This window comes from Petaurus breviceps, unplaced genomic scaffold (assembly GCF_028583685.1).
Source record: "Petaurus breviceps papuanus isolate PSGF00001 unplaced genomic scaffold, PetGlider_PUasm1.0 90667, whole genome shotgun sequence".
NCBI lineage: Eukaryota > Metazoa > Chordata > Mammalia > Diprotodontia > Petauridae > Petaurus > Petaurus breviceps.
In genome coordinates, this window is record NW_027187302.1 from 73758 (window position 1) to 90501 (window position 16744).

General features: G+C 38.7%; 1 protein-coding gene and 1 pseudogene across 6 annotated transcripts in view; one reads left to right on the top strand and one right to left on the bottom strand.

Annotated features, from left to right (window-relative positions):
* DOP1A (DOP1 leucine zipper like protein A) overlaps positions 1-16744 on the top strand; it is a 134993-nt gene that overhangs the window by 16378 nt on the left and 101871 nt on the right. The gene's annotated exons all lie outside the window — the stretch shown is intronic.
* On the bottom strand, positions 1218-5412 carry LOC138143807 (microfibrillar-associated protein 1 pseudogene; annotated as a pseudogene).

Sequence of the window (16744 nt, forward strand, 5' to 3'; positions counted from 1 at the left end):
GCATGTGGCTCTTGGGCTATATGCAGCCCACAATACTCCTAGGTGTGACCTGAATGAGATTAAAATGTAATTGGAAATTACTTAACAAAATAAAAACTCAATAAAACATTATAATACATTTTAAAACTTAAGTCAATACGTAGCTTGCAGGGATCCTTAAATGCATTAGTAGCCCATATTTCTGTTTAAATTTGACACCACTGATCTGGACTATGGTAAAGCCTCTCTGCAGGAGGCTTCAGTGTTCATCCGGCCTATAGACATCAGCACTCTACTAGCCTGCTAAAATGAAACTGAAAAGGAAAGTAAACAAAATAACTTTGGACTCTAAACTTCACCACCATTGCCATTAGTTTGAATTGTCTTCTCCCTGTGTTGAGGATGAAGTGATTAACTAGAATTTACCATACTGGCTCTTGGCAGCATGGGAGATAAAAGCAGTTGTGCATGGGTGCAGAGATTTTCATCTGACTCAAATCTTGTTTTCTACCTTGTTCTAATAAATGTCTTTTGCTTTTGAACTTGTAACATTTGGTTATGATGTATTGGTGGGGACTCAGGACAAGGTTTTCAACAGACAGTGAGTGACAAAAAAGAATACTCTAAACCAAAATATAGCCAAAAGGAATGATAACACTGCTTTAAAAAAGCCAAACAGATAACATCCCCCCAAAAAAATTTTAAGGGAAAAAGCAAAGAGACAGAAAACAGTAGTTTGAGTTGGTGGCAGGATTGGGATAGGGATAGAGATTGATCTATAATTTTATTTATATAAGGAATTCCCTAATAAAGAAATTCCTAGAGAGGCAGCATGGCTTGGTGAATAGAGAGCTGACTTTGAAGCCAAAAGTTCTTAGGTTCAAATCTTGCCCCTGACACATTGCTCGGCAAGACACTTAGCCCCACAAATGTTCTAAGCAAATCTCTGAGACTTTAAATTGTAGATAAAATGCTGACATGCACTGATACCAGTACTGAAACAATACTTTATAGTATAGTTAGAACTTTAGCATGTTTGTTGGGAGAGGGGCAGGAGTCAGAGAAGGAGGCATTGAAGAGGTTAGAAAGCAGGACCAATTTTTGCAGCAAGGTCCTAGAGAAGGGAGAAGAGAAAGGAATTACTTGAATTTTTGACAACCATGGAATACTATTTTGTCAAAACTTTAACAATATCTAAAGGCCAAATCTGATTCATCAGTATCAATTCAGCAGGAAGTGTCAAACTTAAATATATTCTGAATTTCTCCCCCATATTTAGGCAATCATATCTATACAGATCAGTAAACTGAGGCCCAGATGTATTCATTTACAGATTCCATCTTTGGCAGGTGATTCTTACAGTAATTTTTTGAGGTTTTTGTTTTAAGTATTTAATATTGGCCCAACGAGGACAGGTTCTTTACTAGTTAATTGAGGTCACAAAGATCTAATGCTACCAAGCTAGTGGTGAGCACCTCTAACTCTTCCCTATCTATGTTGCATTGGTTACCTTTGACATGTGAGATGCAAAGTACAGTATGAAGACTGCCTGGAATGGCAGAATAGTTATTTCTAATAGTTATCAAAAGTATTTTTGTCTGATACTTCTATTTTTTTAATCCATTGGATACATTTCCTAGTTATTTATTACCAGTTGATCTGTTATTTCTTATCTTGGCTTCCATTTTCCAGCATAGAATGGATTTAAGTTATTCTCGTATATTTTCATCACTGACTGGTAAAAAGTACTGTATACATTTTCCCTCAGTGGTAAAAAAAACTTGACTGTTTTTTCCATTCACTTGGCAGATATTTAATGGATACCTCTTTGGCACATAGCACTGTGCCTAGCTATTTCTCTTTCACAATTACTAGCTTTTATTCTCAGTTTGCTCCATTGAATTTCATCCTTGAAATATGATTGAAAATCAGACTTACTTTAGCAGAGGGCAAATGATAACAATGTCCCTTCTGGTCTCTCTCCCTTCCTCTTATGCTGCTATCAAAATAGCCTAGATTTCTTTGAAGCTAAATCCTACTTACTGATTTTTTTTAACTTCCAAAGCTATGTTCAGAACTCAAATGTTCTGGTTAGTTTGGCATTTATAAAGATCCTATCTGAGATTTCTTTCTGCTGAAAGTGTGAACATTTAAATCTGTAACCATTTTCATTTTTAGCTGATTTCCCTGGGGCTTAATTTGCTAGCAAGAGGGTAGCTTTCCTGTAATAACATCTATTTTGTTTCACTGTCATGGTATAGCAAAAGACAAGACACTAGAAATATTTTAACACTATATTTCTGGGGTGGAGCCAAGATGGTGGCATAGAAGTAAGAAAACTCCATATGCCCCCTCCATAACCACCTCAAATACCTATTAAAAATGACTCTAAACAAACTTTAGGGATACAGAACCCACAGTGACAGAGAGAAACAAACCTCCTGCTGAAGACAGCCAAGCAGGCCGACAGGAAGGGGCCATTGCAGAGTGCTGGGAGCCAAGCCCAGCCCTGCATAGACATCCTTGACAGTTAGCCTCAGGGTGGCCACCACCAGCTGTGACTGGAGGGACTTTGGGAGAGTGGATCTCCCAAAGCAGCTGTGGCGGTTTCCAGAATTATCAACCCACAAATGCTAAAGATAAACTGAGAGTTACTGTGGACTTTGTAGGAACAGAGGTCCAGGAGTACAGTCCAGCCTCTGCCCCCGGAGGGAGAAGTGGCTGAGGCACAGCAGCCACAGCCACATGGCTGCTTCTGAGCTCCCGGCCTGCAGATTATAGGGGAACCAAGCGCGCAGTCTCAGGGACAATCACTCTTGCTTTAACCTGCTTGGATCTGGATTGCTGTCTAGGGTGGAGGTCCTGGAATGTGTGACCAGTGTGCCAGAGCCAGTGGAGGCTTCTGAGAGGGCACCCATCTAATAGCTCAGGCAGCTGCGAAAACCCCAGTGATTTGGGACAAAGCTCCCCCCCTCTGTTAGCAGAGTTCTACTGTGGCAAAAAGCTCAAAAGTCAAATAATTGAGTGGCAACATGAGCAAGCAGAGGAAGCAAAACAAGAACAGCAGTCCAACTTTAGATTCCTTTTTTGGGTACAAAAAGGATCAAAACATGGAATAGGAGGAAGACAATGAAGTCAGAACTCCTGCACCAAAAGTTTCCAAGAAAAATATGAGTGGGTTACAGACCATAGAAGAGCATAAGAAGGATTTTGAAAACCAAATAAAAAATAGAGGAAATTGGGAAGAGAAATGAGAACGATGCAAGAAAATCATGAAAAGAGAGTCAGCAACCTGACTGAAGAAAATAGCACCTTAAAAAATAGACTAACTCAAATGGCAAAAGAGGCTCAAAAAGACAATGAGGAGAAGAATGCCTTAAAAAGCCGAATTTGCCAGATGGGAAAAGAATCTCAAAAGCTCACTGAGGAGAATCATTCCTTCAGAATTAGATTGGAGCAAATGGAAGCTAGTGACTTTATGAGAAATCAAGATACTATTAAACAGATCCAAACAAATGAAAAAATAGAAGGCAATGTGAAATATCTCATTGGGAAAACCACTGACCTGGGAAATAGATCCAGGAGAGATAATTTAAAAATTATTGGACTACCTGAAAGCCATGATCAAAACAAGAACCTAGAAATCATCCTTCAACAAATACTCAAGGAAAATTGCCCTGATATTTTAGAACAGGGGGCAAAATAGAGGTTAAAAGGATCCACCAATCAATTCTTTTTTTTTTTTCAAAAAGGTTTTTTAATAAGCTTGAGTTCCCTGTTAGTATCTCTTCCAACTCTAAGGGGACACCGTATTATTTCTTTGTAACCCATGGCCCCAACTTGAGACATAGAACCCAGAGTTTGCATGAGAAGTGATGAAACCAAACTAGGATCTAGTCACCAAGCCCAAGCTTAGGCTTATACCTGGATATTGCTTTTTCAGCCTTAAAAATTCCTCTCGCAGTCCCTTGTTTTAGGGTCCCTTTGGAATCATTAAAAAGGGTGCTAGGCTCAAAAGGTGCCAGACAGGAGGTTCTACTTGAGCAATCTTAGGGAAAAAACCCCCAAAACAGACTTCCCCATGTGTCCATAGTCAGAGAAGTAGGTGGTTGAATCCTAAGTAGTTTTCCTCTTTTTGGTAGATGGTCTCTCAAATACATTTCGTACCCCAGCTGCTTTTTGCTTGAAGAACTTGGTATTTTGGGCACTCTCTTGACTCCAAGCTGAATCAAAGGAAGTGGTATCTTGATCTACAAGGTGGGTGTATTTGGTTCCGCCCAACTGTCCAAAGTTCTTGACCTGTATAACTTTGGGAAGAATAGTCTTATTGAAATGATCCTTCAGGGTGGGAGCACTGAAATCTTTCTTGTATACTTCTTCATCTTCATCCATGAAGAAAGCACCCTGGTGATAATATTTCTGCAAGAACTTGTATTTGCCCTTAACAGCTTTATTGGTAATAACTTTGCCATTTTCTCGGAGTTCAGCTCGTCTTTCCTCTTCTGTCAGGTTTTGCATATGTCCAATCTCTGCTTTCTCCTTCTCAATCGCTTCTCAATCCTCTCAGTCCTGCTTGATTCTTTTTAGCTCCCAAACTTTCCATGCCTCATATTCCTCCTCATCATTCTTGTCATCTGTATTGAGTGCATGTAGGACAGCGAGGGAACGTTTTGTTTTCCTTCAGTTCCTTCTTTGTCTCCTCTTCCATGATCTTGAGTGTATACTTGCACCTCTCTTCAGCCAGACATTTTGCTTCCTGCTCCAACTCCTTTTGTTTCAGTGCTTCTGCCTCACCCTCTTGAACTGTTACTCGGTCCTTCTTTCGAATGAAGACTGGCTTGAGGTGGGGTTCCATTTCATCTTTACTGTTGTATATTCTTCATACTCGGACTCTGGTTCTGATTCTTCACCAGAATGGCCTTCATCCTCCACTTCCATGACTTCCATTTCCTCATTTTTTCTCTCCTGTGCTTGCTGACGCATCATGCCATGCCGCCACTCAATTTCCTCATCAATTTCTTCCTCCTCTTCCTCACTACTGTCTTCTTGCTCCGTTTGCCTCGCATCTCCTTCTACTTCAGAATCACTTTCTCCCACCACTTCAGGCTCTACTATTTTCCAATGCCGGGCCAACCTTTCTGCAACATCTTCATTGATGTGGTTCTGCAAACACTGAAGCCGGGGATCACTAGGCAAGTCTTCTTCCTGTTCCTCAGTTTCTGCTTCTTGCTCTTTGGCTTTCTTGATGAACTGAAATTCTTCGTCCTCTTCACCTGAGGACTCCATAGGTGCATGGTCTGGCCTCTTCCCAGAAACATAACATTTCACCTTCACTTTTTCCATTGAAATTTACCCTTTCTCATTGCGAACTGGGACAGCCCCGGCCGTTGAATGAATGGGGGGCTGCTTCATGAGGGCGCTCCGAACTGACATGATGGCAATAGCGGCTGTGGCTGCTGAAGTCCCCAAATCTGAGATGAGAAACAGTCAACACAGGCAACGTAAAACGACCTCCCTTCTCTTTTGGACATAGCAACGAGTCCACAAGAAGTGAGGAACTGGAAATATACAACCCCACCGATCAATTCTTGAAAAAAATCTCAAAAAGAAAACTTCTAGGAATGTTATAGCCAGGTTCCGGAGTTCCCAGATCAAGGAGAAAATAGTACAAGAAGCCAAGAAGAAACAATTTGAATATTGTGGAAACACAATCAGGATAACACAGGATCTGGCAGCTTCTGCACTGAGAGGGATCAAAGGGCTTGGAATATGATATTCCAGAGGTCAAAGGAGCTGGGATTAAAACCAAGAATCACCTACCCAGCAAAACAGTATCATGTTTCAGGGGAAAATATGGTCATTCAGTGGAATAGAGGACTTTCAAGCATTCTTGATGATGATGGTGAAAAAACCAGAGTTGAATAGAAAATTTGACATTGAGACACAAGAAGCAAGAGAAGCAAAATAGGGAAAAGAAATCATAAGTAACTTATCAAAGTCGAACTATTTATATTCCTACATGGAGAAATGATAATTGTAACTTATGAAACTTTTCTCAGTATGAGAATAGTTGAACGGAATAGAAATGTATATGTATACTTACATATATATATGTCTATATAGGAGGGTATATGGGCATATGAATACATATGTGAGTGTGTATATATGTGTACAGGTATACATAGACAGAAGGCACAGGACCAATTGAATAGGAAGGGATGATACTTAAAAGGTGAAGTTGAGAGGTGAGAGAGGAATATAATGAGAGGAGATGGGGAGAGACAGAATGGGATAAATTATCTCATATAAAAGAGGCAAGGGAAAATGGTTACAATGGAGGGGAAGAACAGGAAGGCAAAGGGAATGGGTAAACCTTATTTTCATTGGATTTGGCTTAGGGAGGGAATGACATACACATTAAATAGGGTATCTAACCCTACAGGAGAGTAGGGGAGAAGGGGATGAGAGGGGAGATTATGGGAGGGAAGTTGGAAGCACCCACTTTTGAAAAGGGACGGGATCAAAGTAGTGAATAGAACAAGTGGGAGGTGGGATAGTAGGGAGGGAAATATGGTCAGTCTTTTGCAATATGTCTACTATGTTATTGTTTTGCATTAGCCACACATGTACAACCTATATCGAATTGCTTATCTTTCCAGTAAGGGTGGGTGATGAGGGAGGAAGGGAAAGAATCTGAAATTCAAAGTTTTAAAATCAAATGTTTAAAAAATTTATATTATTATTATTTTTTTATATGCAACTGGGAAATAAGATATACAGGAACTGGGGTATAGAGATCCATCTTGCCATACTGTAAAGTTGAAGGGGGTTTGGGGAAAGATATAGGAGGGAGCAGATTGGGGGAGGGGGTATATAGTGGGATCACTGTTTAGGGGTGGTGGGTAGGGAAAAGACGGGGAGAAAATTTGTAACTCAAAATGTTGTGGAAATGAATGATGTAAACTAAAAATAAACACAATATTTAATCTTAAAAAATACTATGGTTCTAATATATACATATATGTGTGTGTATATGTGTGTATATATATATATATATATACACACACATATATGGTATACAGCTTAAAAGAACTGAAACTCAGTTGGCATGTTGGTTACAAATCACACTAAAGATGTTTGTTGACATCTCATTAGGAAAGAAGAAAGACTAGAAATGGCATTTTGATTTATTTTCTTCCAGCTGGTAAGAAGCAAATCAGAGTATTTTTACTTTTTGAAGTTTACTAACTACATTATATAATTGGATATTATATGCCCTGGAAAATAGCTTTTTTCTTCAGGATCAACAAAATAGATTTGGAAAGAGCACATTATTAGTTGGTCTTAAGCATATTAATAATGCAGACAATCCGAAATGAAGTTATATTTACATTATGAGATATTTAAGTGATAAGTGTAAATGATATACAGGAACTAAATCATTACATGTTAAAAGTACAAAGAGAGAACATTTCCATTGCACAAGGTGGTGCTTTCATATAAAAATGACAGTTTGTACAGGCATTGGTAAAACCATTAAAGAAACATTAGCTGAATCTCTTGTCCAAAAAGAGGTTCATTTATTATTTGGAAAAACATTTTCATTATAGCCTTGCTGAATAACTATTTTGTATAAAAATGTTGGTCTATTATTATAATCAAATTTATTTCATTAAATTGTTTAATGTCTTACTTTGATTATTGTAATATCATAGGGAAAAAAGAATAAGCCAGAATCTTTAGTCTTCTCTCACTTTCTAGTCTGGGACCATATAGAGATTGTTTATTTCTCTGTGGTTGTAACCAAATAATTTAATTTGTCTTGAATGGAAAATATTACAAAGTTGCATTTCTATTTCATTTTCCTCATGTGCCCAGTTTATTATATATTATTTTCCCAAATGCTGCATAGCTATATAAATCATTCCAAACTTATTGAGCGAGACAAGCAATGATATGCTTTTTGTATAATTTTTTCCCGAGCTTAAATATCAAAAATAATAAGCATTGGCAAATACACAACAGAATACCAAAAGGGAATTTAGTATGAAACTATTCATCTCCATTTTATACTATTTGTTTTTTTAAAAGTATATAATAAAAATGCTTTCCTTCCTTAAATTTTTACTCCTATTGACACTTCTGTGAATTATATTGGGAATATTAGGCTTTAATTATGGTGGTGTTTTTGTTTGTTCATTTTTCTGGACCTGTGATTTAATGAGTGTAGAAAACTCAGTGAGGAACACTTTGTTGATGCAATTAGGCACCTTTTCTGTAATTTATGGTCTGAAAGAGTTGCCTGGCGTCACTGAGAAGTTAAGGGATTTGCCCAAGGACACATGGTTTAAATGGCTGTTAGGTAGGACTAGGGCAGCCATACTATTAGAGGTGATCCTAATGTTGGAACCCTGTTAATTCAGTTTCTCTTTTTGGGCAAAATGAATCATTGAATAGTTAACAAAAGATTTACTTAGCCCCAAAACAACGACATCCAACAGGCATACTTTGGCACTTAGTTTCTATAGATTGGGGTGGGATGGGAGAAAAAGAAGAGGGAGAAATGTCTCCATATGGAGGGTATGGTAAATGATGTGGTCTTTTTTTTTTAATTTGAATATTGTATTTTAAAACTTTCTTTTTTTTTTTTTTTTTTTTGAGCAATCGGGGTTAAGTAACTTGCTCAAGGTTACACGGCCAGTAATTTCTGGGTGTGGTGCTAAGTATCTGAGCCCGGATTTGAACCCAGGTCATCCCGACACTGGAGCCGATGCTCTTACTTGCTGAGCCACCTGGCCGCCCCTATTTTAAAACTTTCAATTCCAGATTCATTCCCTTCCTTCCTTGTTACCCACCCTTACTGGGAAGATAAGCAGTTCAGTATAGGTTGTACATGTGTGGCTAATGTAAAACAATAACATAGTAGATATATAGTAAAAGACTGACTATATTTCCCTCCCTCCTATCCCACCTCCCACTTGTTCTGTTCTCTACTTTGATCCCGTCCATTTTCAGAAGTGGGTGCTTCCAACTCCCCCCCCCCCCAGCCTGCCCTCCATTCCATCATCCCCCCTCTCATCCCCTTCCCCCCTATTCTCCTGTAGGGTGAGATACCCTATTTAGTGTGTATTTCACTCCCTCCTCAAGCCAGATTCAATGGGAATAAGGTTGACCCATTCCCTTTTGCCTTCCTATTCTTCCCCTCCATTGTAACCATTTTCCCTTGCCTCTTCTGAATGAGATAGTTTACCCCACTCTGTCTCTCCCCATCTCCTCTCATTATATTCCTCTCACCTCTTAATTTCACCTTTTAAGTATCATCCCTTCCTGTTAAATTGGTCCTGTGCCCTCTATCTATGTATACCTGTAAACATACATACACACATTCACATATGTATTCATATGCCCATATACCCTCATATACAGACATATATATATTTCTTATCCCTTCAACTACTGAGAAAAGTTTGACAAGTTACAATTATTGTTTTTCCATGTAGGAATGTTAGTAGTTCGACATTGATAAGTTCCTTATGATTTCTTTTCCCTGTTTACCTTCTCAGCTTCTCTTGCTTCTTGTATCTGAATGTCAAATTTTCTATTCAACTCTGCTTTTTTCAGCAAGAATGCTTGAAAGTCCTCTATTTCATTGAATGACCATATTTTCTCCTGAAACATGATACTCAGTTTTGCTGGGTAGGTGACTCTTGGTTTTAACCCCAGCTCCTTTGACCTCCAGAATATCATATTCCAAGCCCTTCAGTCCCTCAGTGTAGAGGCTGCCAGATCCTGGGTTATCCTGATTGCGTTTCCACAATATTCAAATTGTTTCTTCCTGGCTGTTTGTAATATTCTCTCCTTAATTTGAGAATTCCAGAACCTGGCTGTAATATTCCTAGGAGTTTTCTTTTGGGGATCTTTTTCGGGAGGTGATCGGTGGATTCTTTCAACCTCTATTTTGCCCTCTGGTACTAAAACATCAGGGCAGTCTTCTTTGAGAACTTACTGGAGGATGATTTCTAGGTTCTTGTTTTGATCATGGCTTTCAGGTAGTCCAATAATTTTAAAATTATCTCTCTTGGATCTATTTTCCAGGTCAGTGGTTTTTCCAGTGAGATATTTCACACTGCCTTCTATTCTTTCATTTGTTTGGATCTGTTTAACAGCATCTTGATTTCTCATAAAGTCATTAGCTTCCATTTGCTCCAGTCTAATTCTGAAGCAATGATTCTCCTCAGTGAGCTTTTGAGATTCTTTTTCCATCTGGCAAATTCGGCTTTTTAAGGCATTCTTCTCCTCATTGCCTTTTTGATCCTCCTTTGCCATTTGAGTCAGTCTGTTTTTTAAGATATTATTTTCCTCAGTCAGGCTGTTGACTCATTTAATAATTTTCTTGCATTGTTCTCATTTCTCTTCCCAATTTTTCCTCCACTTATCTGCTTCTTAAGGTCCTCTATGGCCTGTAACCAGCTTGTATTTTCCTTTGAAGCTTTTGGCACAGGAATTCTGACTTCACTGTTTTCCTCCTGTTCCATGCTTTGCTCCTTTTTGTCCCCAAAATAGGAGTGTAATGTTGGAATCTTCTGTCTGCTTTGTTTCCTTTGCCTGCTCATTTTGCCACTCAATTACTTGACTTTTGGGCTTTTTGCCACAGTAGGACTCTGCCACCAGACAGGGGAGCTTTCGTCCCAAACGCTGGGGTTTTCTCAGCTGCCGGAGGTATTAGATGGATGCCCTCTCTGAGGTCTCCACATGCTCTTACAAGCTGGTCACGCACCCCAGGACCTCCACCCTAGACTGCAATCCAGATCCAAGCAGGTTAAAGCAAGAGCGATTACCCCTCAGGCTGGTTCTTGGTCCCCCTACACTCTGCAGGCCAGGAGCTGAAGCTGCCACAGGGCCCTTGTGCTGGCGTCTCAGCGCTTCTCGCCCAGGGGGTAAAAGCCATGCACTCCCACTTGCTGGTCCCAAAGTCCAGACTACACTGACCTCTCACTTTGTCCTTTGTATCTATGTGTTGATAAATCTGGAATTGGCCACAGCTGCTGTTGATCTGGAGTCCCTCTGGCTGGTGACTGGTCAGGCCCACCCTGGGGCTAAAGCCTTCGGGTGGGGCTGGGCTCAGGTCCCAGAGCGCTGTGCTGCCTGATTCCTGCAGGCCTGCCGAGCTGTCCTCAGTGGGAGGTTAGCTTCTCTGTGTCATTTTGTGGGTTCTGCAGCTCCAAAGTTTGTTTAGAGGCCCCTTTTTACATGGATTGGCGAAGGTGGAAGCCAGAGCTGAGGGAAGGTTGTGCTTCTACTCTGCCATCTTGGCTCCGCCCCCCTGATGAGGTCTTTAGATAGCTATTAGGTGAGGAAGGACCCAGGCTTCTCAACCTATGGAAAAGTTCATGCTCCTTGATGACTAAGAAGTCATAGTCAACACAACCAGGTGCCAACAGGAAGCTGTGTTTGAAAGGCCAGCTGTCTCTATCCACTATACAACATTGCCTCTCGATCATTTTTAAAATTTAAAATGTTTTAAAAATTTCTGTGTTTTTTCCATCTGAGTTTAGCTTTCCTGCTATGTATTTTTCCTAAGCAAATCAAGTAGTTTCAATTTTGTGCAATTCAACTGGTTCTGCTTATTCCACAAATCTTCTTATGTGTTATTTATTCTAGAACTTGACATAAGCAACTATTGTATCCATTTTCAAAGTCCAAGGCTTTCATTGTTTTGGAATATAAATCAGTCTTTTGTGTTATGTTGTACTTTTGCAGATGGATCTTTTTTTTAGTGGTTGAACTAAAATAATTGGCTATATAGAAAACCACAGACTCCTAAAAATACTAGCCATTTTAATTATTGAATTCAATTAATTATTTTCAAAAGAACTGTTTTTATCGAATCCCAATATTTCCATTCTCAAACTAGTTAAGGTTCATCTTAAGACCCACTTTTCCCCTCTAGGTGACTTACTCATCTTACTATGAAGGAGGAGTATTATCTTTAAAACTTTGAAGGACTCTTTTATTCTTCAGTAGAAATGATCTGCCATTATGAACTTTTATGTTGCAGTTGCAATTTATTAGGAAGAACTTTGGTTGTTGAACAGATGAGGCAAAAACATGCTCATATTTGCATTCTAGATTTACAGGAAATTATATTCTATATCAGTGTAGAAAATACTTTACACTTAGCTATTATTATTTTCCGGAGGATTTTCCATTAAATTGATAAAAATCAGTTTAAAGATTTCTTCCTCCAGAAAAATTTTAATTTATAATGCTGTGAAAAACATTCAGTTCATAGTGCTAAGTTAACTTAGGATAGAACAAGTATTAGGATTTTAAAAATAAGTTTTAAGTTTGATATGGTGCTTCTAATTAACCAAAAGTTGACCTTCTATAATAAAGAAATATGAAGTAGTGGGGAAAGCACTGAACTTGGAGTCAGTTCAGTAAGTGTCTGGTAAGGGCCTTCTATTGCCTGTTAACACTGTGCTCGTGCTGAGAATACAAAGACAAAAACATTCCCTGTTTTCAAGGAATTTGCCAGTCCTGAGGTAAACATGATGTACATAGAGAAGTGAATGCAAAATAGGTACAAAAATAAGTGCTGGGAACTGGAACAATCAGAAAAGGACTCATAGGAAGTGGTGCTTCAGATGAACCTGGGAGGAATCTGTGGATTCCTTGTGAGTAGAGATGAGAAGAAGGATCATTGCAGCCATGGGAAAGAACAGGTAGGCCAGTTTGGTTGGTATGCAGAATTGGGAGTAGAAAGGAGACACATTTGATGTCTGGAAAGATAGGTTGGTGCTTTAACCACCAAACAGGAGTTTGTATTGTTTCTTCCAGGAAATAAGAAGCTACAGAAGCTTTTTGAACAGGGAATGACATCAGATTTCTGATTTAGAAATGCCAGGGTTTTAGCTATAATTCATTGGACAAGGGGAAGACGAGACAGGGAGTCCAGTTAGGAGACTTTTACAGGACTCCAGAGATGGTAAAGGCCTGACCTAAAGTGGGTGACATTGTGAATAAATGAACCAATGGAATAGATGCAAAAATATTGTATAGGTAGAATCAGCAATTCTTGGCAAATGGCTTGAATAAGAATATGCATATGTGTGTTGAGAATAAGTGAGTATTGACAACTTCAAATGTTTCAGAGAAGTCCAGCAGAATGAAGAAAGAGAAAAAGACATTGTATTTAGCAGTTAAGAAATAATTAGTAATCTTGAAGAGAGATTTCAGTTCAGTAGTGAAGTCAAGGAGGCATGTTGCTAGGGATTGAAAAGTGAGTGGGAGATGAGGAAATTAAGGTGAGTGTGGATAGCCTTTTTTTTTTTTTTTTTTAAGCAATCGGGATTAAGTAACTTGCTCAAGGTTACACAGCCAGTTATTTCTGGGTGTAGTGCTGAGTATCTGAGCCTGGATTTGATCCAGGTCATCCCGACACTGGAGCCGGTGCTCTTACTCGCTGTGCTACCTGGCTGCCCCGTGGATAGCCTTTTCTAAAAGATGTAGTAGTTGGAAGTCAGGGTCAAGTGAAAGAAAGGGATTTTGTTTGTTTTTAAGAATAGGGTAGACCTACACATATCCATAGGTGGCCAAGAAAGAAGCCAGTGAATAAGAAGATACTGAATATGAGAGAAAGAGAATGCTAGAGGATGCAAACTCCTAGAGGAGTCATGAGAAGATTGCATCCAGAGGTCAGGTGGAATGGTTAGACTTGGAAAGAATAACCTCTTCTGATTGCTATACTGTACTATACTATGTAGATTATATGCTATACTATGTGGGATTTAGCTATTGAAACAAAACAGGAGAAATGGAGGGATGCTTGCGTGGTTTTGACTATCACATTTCACATAGTGGCCTTGTAAGATAATAGTGTAATATAATGGGAAAAGCACAAATTTGAATGTGAAAATTTGTTTTCAAGACCCAGTACGAATACTTAACAACAGCTGGATGCCTATGGATAAATCACTTAACCTTTCTGAGCCTCAGTTTCCACACCTGTAAAATGAGGCTAACTAATTACACTTGTTTTATCACCTTTACAGGGCTATTATGAATAAAACACTTCGTAAATAGTAAAGCAGTGTTGAGTTCATAAGATCATAGATTCAGCTCTGGAAGGGACCCTAATTAATAGTAATTACAGTAAAAATACAATAAAAGTAATTACAGCAAAAAATAATTTTTTTGAACTGTGGCTACTAGTTTAAGTAGTTTGGGACACTGAATCCTAACTATCAGGTGATCACAGCTAATGTTAAGTGGGCTGTAAGTTTGAAATATGAAAACATTTATTTAGCAGTCTTTAGTAAGCTGTTATGTCTAAGGCACTGCTAAATGTTGTATATGCAGTATAATACAGAGATCACTAACACATATTTTCCTACCCTTTAAGGAATTTATATCCGACATAAATAAAATGTAGACAAATAATTATAACAAGGTGAAACATGATAAAAATCTAAAACTAAGGACTATAAAGATACTCTTTGTTATTAAACTGTAAATTTCTGACTAATATTTGGGTTTTCAAAGATGAGATTTAAAAATTATAGTTTTGTCACCTAAAGGCATAACCTGATATGGAAAAGAAACATTTTGTCACTTACCATACTGTTAGCTTCATACATACTACTAGCTTCCTCTAAGCTTATACCAAACTATTCATGAGAAAACAATGTATTATACAGAATAGGTATGTTGAATAAATGAGAAAATATGGTTGTACAGGGAGGGAATGGCAGATTTTTCCCATTGGGGCCTAGTTTCTTGTTGTATATAACATAAGCTGCTGTTGCTGCTTCTGATTATAACTACTCTCATTTATATAGTACTTCTCACAAAAACCTGTGCGATAGATAGTATAAGTATTATAATCCCTGGAGAGGGAAAGGTCAGGTAATTTGCTCAAGGTCTTACTTTTTCGGAGGTCGGATTTGACCTTGTGTGAATAGTACCACTACATTCCTTGCATACCCTAGACTATCCAAGGATGAAATGGAAAACTGGTAGAAAAAAAGCTCATGAAGACACTTATCTCTTCCCCTTTCGTTGATTATCTTTACAATACTGCTGTCGCTGTATACATTGTTGTCCTGATTCTGTTAATTTCACTTCGTATCGGTTCATATGAGTGTTTCCAGATTTTTCTAGTTTAGCCATTCCCAAATTGATGGGCACCTCCTCAGTTTCCAATTCTTTGCCATTACAAAAAGTGCTGCTATAAAAATTTTTGTTCATATGGGTCTTTTTCCTCTTTCTTTGATCCCTTTGCTTTTCCCTTGTCTTACTGGGAAGGTTTTCAGGTTTCAAAATATACTAGACCTTAACCTTTGTCATTATTGTCTTTTCCGCTAAATCATTATCAGTTTATCAGAGGCTGACCTGGTGTTAGTCTAGCTAACTGCAAATAAATCTGCCATTAACTGACTGAGAAGCAAGAACATACTTGTGGGGTGGCTAGGTGGTGCAGTGAACAGAGCACTGGCCCTGGAGTCAGGAGGATGTGAGTTCAAATGTGGCCTCAGACACTTGACACACTTACTAGCCGTGTGACCTTGGGCAAGTCACTTAACCCCAAGTACCCTCCAAAAAAAAAAGCATATACTTGCTATTTATAGTCAACATATAACTTTTTAATAGAATTTATGGGAAAAAATAGCATTGATTGACCTTTAGTTAAATGATAAATTGATTTAGAAGAGGAAAATCTTTTTTTTTTTTGATCTGTAAATACTTTCACATTATACATTAGTCAGGTTATAAAGACGGATTGTATCAGATGGAATGAAAAATGGTAAAGAGGACATAAAACCAAACAAGAAAAGGAAAAACATCGGGTATTTTGCTTCTTTTTTTTTTTTTAAGCAATCAGGGTTAAGTAACTTGCTCAAGGTTACATGGCCAGTTATTCTGGGTGTGGTGCTAAGTATCTGAGGCCGGATTTGATCCAGGTCATCCCGACACTGGAGCCGGTGCTCTTACTCGCTGAGCCACCTGGCCGCCCCTAAGCAATTGGGGTTAAGTAACTTGCTCAAGGTTACACGGCCAGGTGTTTCTGGGTGGGTGCTAAGTGTCTGAGCCCGGGATTCGATCTCCAGGTCTTCTCAACACTGGAGCCGGTGCTCTTACTCACTGTGCTACCTGGCCGCCCTTGTGGCTTTAGTTTTAACCAAAGAAGGCTATAATCTTCATTTCTTCTAAATCTTTTTATTTTATTTTTTCAATTAACCAACATTTATTTTCTTGCCCTCTTACCTCCACTTCTTGTGGGGGCTGGGCAGAGAAAACAAAATTTTTCAACACATGCATAATCAAACAAAACAAATTCCCACATTGGCCACATGCAGAAATGTATATGTCATTCTCATTCTCTTCGTTGCCAACCTGCTACATTCCTTTGGACTTCTCCATTATACCCCATCCCTGGTACCTTCCTTTCCACCTCCCTTAACATTTCAGCTTCCTTTTGTATATTGTCTCCACATTAGAGGGTAAGCTCCTTGGGGACAAGGACTATCTTTTTTGTATTTGTATCTCCACTGTTTAGCACAGTGGCTGGTACATTGTAGGTGTTTAATTTATTGACAAAGTCATTCTCCGTCTTCATTTAGTCACCTCTCTGTCAATAGATGAGTAGTTTGCTTTATCATCAATTCTTAGAAAATTGTGCGTGGTCATTCATTGCATTGGTTAGAATTCTTAGGTCTTTCAAAGTTGTTTGTCTTTACAATATTATTGTTATTGTATAAATTGT